We start from the raw sequence: 8,200 nt of genomic DNA on the forward strand, positions 1-8,200 counted from the left end.
GGAATGCTAAGGTGGGCAAATACAAAATGTGTCTGAAAGCACCAGCAGAAACAGTTAAAACAGGGTTAAAAGAATGGAGTGTTGGCAGCATGGAGACCAGATCGTCACCAGGACCCCAGAACATCAGTGATCATATTGGGAAAATGAACAACTGAAGATGTGGAGAACGGTAGAAAGATAAAGAGCAGGATTTGATTACTAAATCTCCAGAGASAAACACAGAGAGGAGTATATCAGCAAAGTTAGTTCAGGAGGGTTGGACAGGATGAAAAAATGAAAGGATTATAATTGTCAACTCCTGAAGAACCTTGAAGAATGAAAGGTGCCTTGAAAAACCCTTGTTTTTTCTGAGTCAAAAGAGACATGATGACCAGCTGATATTACCTGTTTCTTCAGCTGATATTCCCCGTTTTTCTTACTATATCCAAATCATCTTGCAGGAACTCCTATCAGGAGCTCCTGCTGCCTGGCCAAGGTGGGAGAGTGGGAATAATCTGTCAATCCCCTGACAGTCTAGAAACATCCCTTATCTGAATTGTAGCTTGAGTGGAACAGTACCACCCTTACTGGAATTCTGAAAATTTCAATAATGCCAATACTAGATTGCAGCCAGGAAATTTACTGGTGATAGAAGCCAACCATCTCATGACCCTATAAACAGCATTCCTAAGATCCTTTGAGCTCTTGTGAACTGCAGCAGGCTGCACCAGCACCTCCCCCTGTGTGGTACCTCTCAGAGTGTGTGAAGTCTCAAGTTTGTGAAACTTGGGGGACCTTTGGCTGGTAGTGGGACCTGGGCTAATATCCAAGCTGTTTGAAGCTTGGCCCCTACCACTGAAAAACACCAAAAGGCATTAGATGGGGGCATTTCACTCATTCTGGAGGGRAATTTTTAATAGGTGTGCCTTTGTACATATACATATCTTTATGTGTGTGCACGCATTGATTTGAACACCCTATATCAAATACTGTATACATGTTGAATCCATAACCATAATTACTGTCATGATTGCAGTTGATTATTAGTTAATTTTACATTTAAGTACTGCTAAATCCTTTAGATGTAATCCACTGACCAAATCTGAGTTTATGTTTGTATCCAGCTGCACCCAGACTCCTCTCTGAGAAGGAGTTTAGAGTGTTGTCCTCACCCTTTCCTACCTTACCCCTTTTACATCCCTGCCCTCCACATAAAYCACTCTAAATTTGTTCTAATTTGCTTTTCCTTTTTGTGTATTATCCATGTAATAAGTAGTAGCATGAATCTTGCCATCAGACTTTGCTGTGCTTTTGCAAATTCATATTAAATTAATTTCATTCTGTTTTTCATCCATACCTTTGACAGTGATTATTTAAGCAACTTAAATCTCTCATTTTGTGACAGGTCCAAGGCAGGAAGAGGCTTAAGAATATTGAAATTGGCAACTTTTCAAGCTGCAAGACTAAAAATGCTTGATTCAACAAAGACTTCTTAGCCATCATGCCAACCTCTTTGCCAAAGGCAATAGACTTGCCACAAAAAAAAATATCAGAAAGGCAATCTGGACCCAGCTACAACCCCCAAACAGCCAGTCAGCCACAAATCAGTTGATCAGGAAATGTTTAGACAAAGCAAATACTCTGGGTATGTATGGTCAGAGATCCTGAAATCCCCTTTAAAGCACAGCTTATCAGATGGACTGGGAGGAAACAGTTTCTTAGATTTGTATTGCCTGAACAAGAAAACGCTGCTGAAATCTCAYCTCTCAGCCCAAACTGTTGCACCCATGTTGCAACAGGCTCCAAGTGGAAGAAATGAGAGACAGCACAAAGCTCAGAGGTGTATTTGCCCTTGCTGAGGTAAAACTCAGATAGTCAGCACGCTTTTATRATGGTAGTGGATCAATTCTGCCCTCCTGATTCTGAGGCAGTGGGTACCTGCTCAAGGTGTGTGGGTTTGTTGCTGTTGTTGCAGTCTTAGGTGTTCATCTGAGATGGTTCCAGGTTCTGATATCAGTCACACACATCTTCAACAGATCCTGCTCAAGTTACAGGTCCCTCATGCAGTGGTTTTGGTTTTCCTCGACATTGGGCTGTAACACGTACCATTTGTGTGGACTAAAGAAATAACATTGTGCTAGAACAGTTTGTTGTTTGCAAAATTAAAGCCTCAACAGCAAAGCATTGTTGTCAGTCTGGTGGYAATGGTGCCAACATTAATAGTTTAAATAATAAAATTATTACAGAAAACCCTGCATTAATTGGCAGTTAAGACAGCTGTATGGAAATTTCCTAGTCCATGTTCTCTGGTGTTAGAATCACCCTCCTCTAGCCCCCAAGGTTGACAGTGGAAAAGGAGAGTTATGATGATTTGTTGGTGTTCTTTGTTCTTCATGGGGAGAAATTTGATGCTGGTGGTGGAAACTTCCTCACTCCAGGGTCTGTGCTTGGATTTGTTTTTACATATTTTGTAACACTCACCACATCTTCCTCTTTCTTTATTGTTTCACAATTCCTTATTATAACGAAATTTCCTGTCTGTGGTTCAGTTTATATGATGTTTGATACTTGCTCTTTGTTCTCTCCCTTTCTTTTGTTTTTTTCCTTAAAACTGGTTTTATCCAGCTCCCAAGGCCGCATTCCTTTAGTGACCCATAATTGAGTACTGGTGATTTGTTTGTGACCCTGGGGTCTCTGGTATCATCATGTGCCTGTGCTTTCAAGGCCTCTGCTATCATCCTGCCCTCCTACTCTTCTAGGCAATTCTAGGTCACAGACACAGAACAGTGACCRCTTTGCACAAGCCATAGTTATATAAAAAAAAAACTTCTATAACAGTAGAACATACAACTGCAAGAAGGGAACTAATGTCAAAAGCACCTAGATAATATAATGTGTAATCTGATTGTTAGGCAACTGTTGTTACAGCTAAACAAATGCAAAGCCCCTCATAGGCCAAAACGAGCTCAGACAAAGCAAGTGTTGGCACATTTGAGCCTTGAAGCAATACAGAATTAACTGCAGGCTCTTGCCTCTGTACCAGCAAAGGCAACACCAGTTTACTTGGGCTTCAAGGCTACACCATCAAAGCACAGTGTCCTGACAGCATTTCCATTTGTGGTTCCACAGGTTTTACATCTGTCAAGGTACAATGTCCTGGTAGCATGGCTCGTGTTTTTCCTGATGTAACTTGATGTATTTTAATATATTGTATCTCCATAGTGTCATCGGTGTGTAGAGTTCTAATAGTCTTAGCATATTCAACCTTCAGAATTCACTTTATATGTTAATGGTAATACAATACATGCATAAACCATCATTTTTAACTGCTTTTCTTTTATATCTGTCTAATTATGGCATATTACTGGTGTGAGTTTAAATTTGATTCTGTTCRGGTTATGATTTCACACCCTTAGTAATGAAGGACTAAAACAGGAACCTAAAACAGGAACGCCCAACCGCTGTAAAATGATACCATGAGGGTAAAAGGCTTTGCAGCATGAATGTATTGTTCCAGCACAAGCAAAATGTGGCTGACTGTTGGAAATTCAGGACTAAGTGCATTGGATGTGCAGCTGTGACCATCTATGGGGATGAACTTCTGGGCAGATAATCCCAGTATGCARGGCTGACAGTGATTTTGTAGGTCATGAGGTGATAAAGGGATGAGTGGTTTGAGATTCAGATGATTGAGCACAGGGATTATGATTCTGGATATTTGCTTGAGCCAAAACATGGTGAAAGTTAGGAGATGGGAAGATTATTTCAATAAGGATCCATGAAAAGAGATTGATAAATGGATGAATGAGTCTAGGAACCATTTGTGGATCAGACATGAAAGCTCATCAGAGAAACAGGATTAGGAAACTGAATGACAGAATGGTGGATATGCCTCAATCTCAGAGAGATTGCCAGCCTGAGGCACGTGACACAGGCAGGAGTGCCCAACAGAAACACGGACATTAAAAAAACAGAAACTGGAAATACACCCCACATGTGTGACTCCACAAGTTACTGACCCAGCTGGAGCCCATTGCTTCAAGGATTTAGTGACCATGACCAACCTCCAAGGTCTGAGGATGAAGTAAGAGTTTCATGTGCTGTGACCTTCAGCCAACTTGAGTGCAAGTGGTGCATGAAAATTGCTACAGAGGCATTACAGAAGACAGAGGACAGGAGTGGGAAGAACTGAAACTACCAGTTCAGTTATCCCTGATCTTGACTGGTTTAAGATATTCAAGTTGATTGGTGTCAGGGATTTGGTTCTTCGAAACCCTTTCATGCAATGAAGATGCTGTTCATTATGCCCTTAACTTCACTAGAAACTCCTACAGAGTAAGATATTTTAACCTGGATAGCTGAGTTGCATCAGCAATGGTCAGAAATACAACATAAAACAGAAAAAGAGTAGGARTGACAGAAGTGAAGGTGCCCCTTTGAATGTGTGTACATGCAATTTTGTGCCTTTGAAATTGTTGACAGAACACAATATTCAGGACAAAGGTGAAGGCCCTGCTGTGACTATAAATAGGATGGGTCACGTGTCATATAAAATCAGTGAAATGCCATAAGGAAAAATGAGTACTTGCACCACAGTTCAAATGGGTAGACTACTAAAAATATTCTGCTGGTTTACATCCCTTTGACAGCCACGTTTTTCCCTGAAAGGGGAAGACTTGGAAAATTGGTGAGGAGTCAAGGACRGGGCTTGGTGAGCGAGATCCAGGGTCGGTTCACAAAGCCAACATCCTGTGCCTGCTGACAGCCTTCAGCTCCCGGTGACCCCGGCTGTTGGGAATGCTGTTGATGAATGGTTGTTCAGTAAAGGAGGACATGAAGAAATTCAGCTGATTGAGCTAGAATTGAGCTAGACACCAGGGAGGATCAAAAAGGATAAAAACAGCACAAGAATGAGGAAGCTGTAACCACAAGTGCATACACGAGGGAGCTTTTGCAAGATGGGTGGCTGACCGTTATTGCAATATGGGGGGGCTAACTGTTATTATTAGTAAAGGCAAGATCAGCAGAAGTATGAAGAAATGTAACTGCAAGTGGGCACATAGGGGTGGGATTGACTATTATTGCATTGTCCAATGATGAGCTATGCTTTTGCAATATGTATGAGCTTATTATCTTGATTATAAAAGGGCAGAGGTCCCGAAATAAAATTGAGACTTGCTGACCATGAAAACTTGAGGCTTGTCTCCCGCGACTTCTTCCCAACATCTGGCGCTCGAACAGGGACCCTGCTCGTCTTGGGAGAGTTGCGTTGGGTTCGGGTCCTGCAGCTAGAAGGACGGCGATCAAGCTACGATATTCTGCTYCGYGCCCTGAGTRACCACAGYGGTGGGCTCAGCYGATACRTGCTGCTGAAGCCTGGAGGGGCTGCAACAGCGCTGACGTGAGTATGGATAGGCAAGCAGCATAYGACCTTTTTACTTCTCTTTTAAAAAGGAGACAGGTTAGGGGGATTGACTYAGATAAGGATCTCCCTGTATTATTAGATCACGCAACTTCTTATGGCTTCTTTAGTAATCCGCATTCCGTTCACGAATTAGGTGAATGGAGGCGGTAYGGGGACAAACTGTGGGAGTTGATGATCGATGAAGATRAACCAGCTAAAAAGATGAGCAAATTGTGGAGGATTGTTCATAATGAATTGTTAATGTGCCAGGCAGAGAAAAGGACGACCGAAGGGGTCARGGTAKCACAGGAGCGAAATCGTGGCTATGCTGATTCACCAGATCCTAGTGCTCCAAACCCCCCTTTTCTTACCACCAYTGATATACCCTCACCCGCACCAAGTGCCCCTCCGCCTGAACCTGCTCAAGCAGACGTCCCTGAACATGGTCGTCAGGAAATGCTCCCGCAGCCTTTGCCGCTTCCTCCATCTGTATCTCTCAGCAGTCAGGAGCCTGTCCCTGGGGCAGAATCTGACCTCGCGGAGGCCATGGCTAGAGAGAGAAGGGAGCTCTGGGTGATGCTTGCSCGCCAAGGGATGGAAAACGGGGAYGCTGATCTTGTTACAGCAGCCCAGGCGACCTTGGCATCTCCTGTTGTTTTTGAACCTAATCCGCAGGGGGACGGACAGCGGGCGAGGGTACAGAATTTGGATTGGAAAATGCTAGTCCAGTTGCGTGCTACAGTGGGGAATTATGGAGTCACTAGTGAACTGGTGAAGCAAATACTCGATTACATGTTTAATGCTCAGGTCCTATTGCCTGCGGATATCAAGGGCATCGCTAAATTAATCTACACCCCGCATCAACATTTGCTTTTTGAAGCACGATGGAGAGAGGAGGCTGTGCTTAGTGCGAACCTCCCAAGACCCCAGGGAGATGCCCTAGTGGGGCTTACCGTTGATGAACTTATGGGGCAAGGCGCATTTCTTCGAGTGGAAGCCCAGGCAGCCTTGGGGCCCGATAAGCTTAGAGAGGCAACGGCAGTAGCCAAGAGAGCAATGGACAAAGTAAAAGCTCCGGGAGGTATTCCTATTTATATGGGGATAAAGCAGGGTAGGGAAGAACCGCTCGGTGCCTTTGTTGATAAAATCATGGAAGCCATGTCAAAGGCAGGAGTGACAGATCACATRCAAGATGCCCTGCTTAAACAATGTATTTTACAAAATGGCAATCCTACAACACGAACTTTGATCAGTTCAATCCCAGGGGACTGGAGAGTACAAGATCTTTTAGATAAAGCAGCATATATGCCGATTGGCCCCCAGGTGTTCTTAGTTAATGCATTACAGAAGATAGGAGATGGGTTGCAGGAGCAAGCTACAGCTTTGCGAGAACAGGCTATTAGTTGCCAGAATCAGGTCATGGCAGCTCTTGCTCCCCTCCAAGCGGCAGCCGCTCGCCCCCGCACTACTACTGGTGGTCAAATGAAATGTTATCGATGTGGGAACGCCGGTCACATTCGCCGAGAATGCCAAGCCACGGGGGTGTGGTGTGGGAAATGTCAATCCAACACGCATAACACACGGGCTTGTCGGAAGAAGCAGGGAAACTTGAAGAACAGCGCGAACAGCGGCCGCGSRGGRACACAAATGGCAGCTGCAACAGTCGCACCCCCCAACAGCGCATCTCCCAACAGCTTCAACCAGCAACCAATGGGAGCCTCGGCTTRGACTTGGCAGCCTCAGTAGATGTCGMTATTTTAACTACTCAGCTACRTAAGATCCCCACCGGACTTTATGGTCCTATCCTTGTCAACGAGCAACCAAYGGGAGGATTGCTTATCRGTYGCTCRTCTGCTACCGCCCTGGGCTTATATGTTGCACCTGGAGTTATTGATCCTGACTGTAAGGGRGAAATCATGATYRTGGCCCACACCSCATATCCTCCCGTGAGAATACCAAAAGGACAGAGATTGGCCCAATTGGTCCCRTTGCCACAGATGACAAAAGGATTGCCGGCGCTTACCCATACTTCCAGCAGGCTCTACATGGATCCCAGCCCGATGGACGAGATCAGCCGTGGGGCCTGAGCATCCCCTAAGGAGTGCTTCAGAAGTCGTTGAAGGAACAGCAGGAGAAACTACACAAGAGACTGTTTCCRATCCTGTAACTGATTATTAGCAACTTGTAGACTTCAGCTAAGTTGCAATTGCTTTATCAGAATTTAATCTTGTTACTTTGCTTGCTTATTTTGCTTGCTTATTAAGTGTAGGGTTGACAAGGATGAAGGAAGGTTGGTTGATTGGGTTTGTCATGTYGGTGTTAGAAGGACTACAAAGTAATGGGGTACTAAAAGATATAGATGTTCGACAGAACATGTGGGTTACCTGGGCAAATCGAACAAATAGCAAATCCTTTTGTTTAGCTCTTGCATCAGCTTCCGATCCGTTCCAAACATGTTTGATCGGATTGCCTGGATTTGACAGCAGGTCCTTTGCAAACTATTCCACCAARTCATGCAMACCACATATGAATGAGAGCTATTGCACAGCACTATTGCTAAGTAGCTTGAATCAAACTTTGCGCTGGGACCCTCAAGAGTTGAACTTAGCAGGATCTCGCCCCCTAGGAAAAAATGAGACTGGCTGCATCTATTTGGGTAATTATCGATGGAGAACAAATGACAAAACAACCTGGTTAAGGTCCAGACGTTTCGAATTTTCCGGCCCTCGCCAGTGTGGAACGCATGACCCTTATGGCTGGGGGATAGGTCACACCCGAATCTGGGCTAACAAAAGCGCAATGGCTCTCCCTGAAAAT

This window comes from Malurus melanocephalus, unplaced genomic scaffold, assembly GCF_030028575.1.
Source record: "Malurus melanocephalus ecotype Western Australia unplaced genomic scaffold, MMel_1.1 scaffold_22, whole genome shotgun sequence".
Classification (NCBI taxonomy): Eukaryota; Metazoa; Chordata; class Aves; order Passeriformes; family Maluridae; genus Malurus; species Malurus melanocephalus.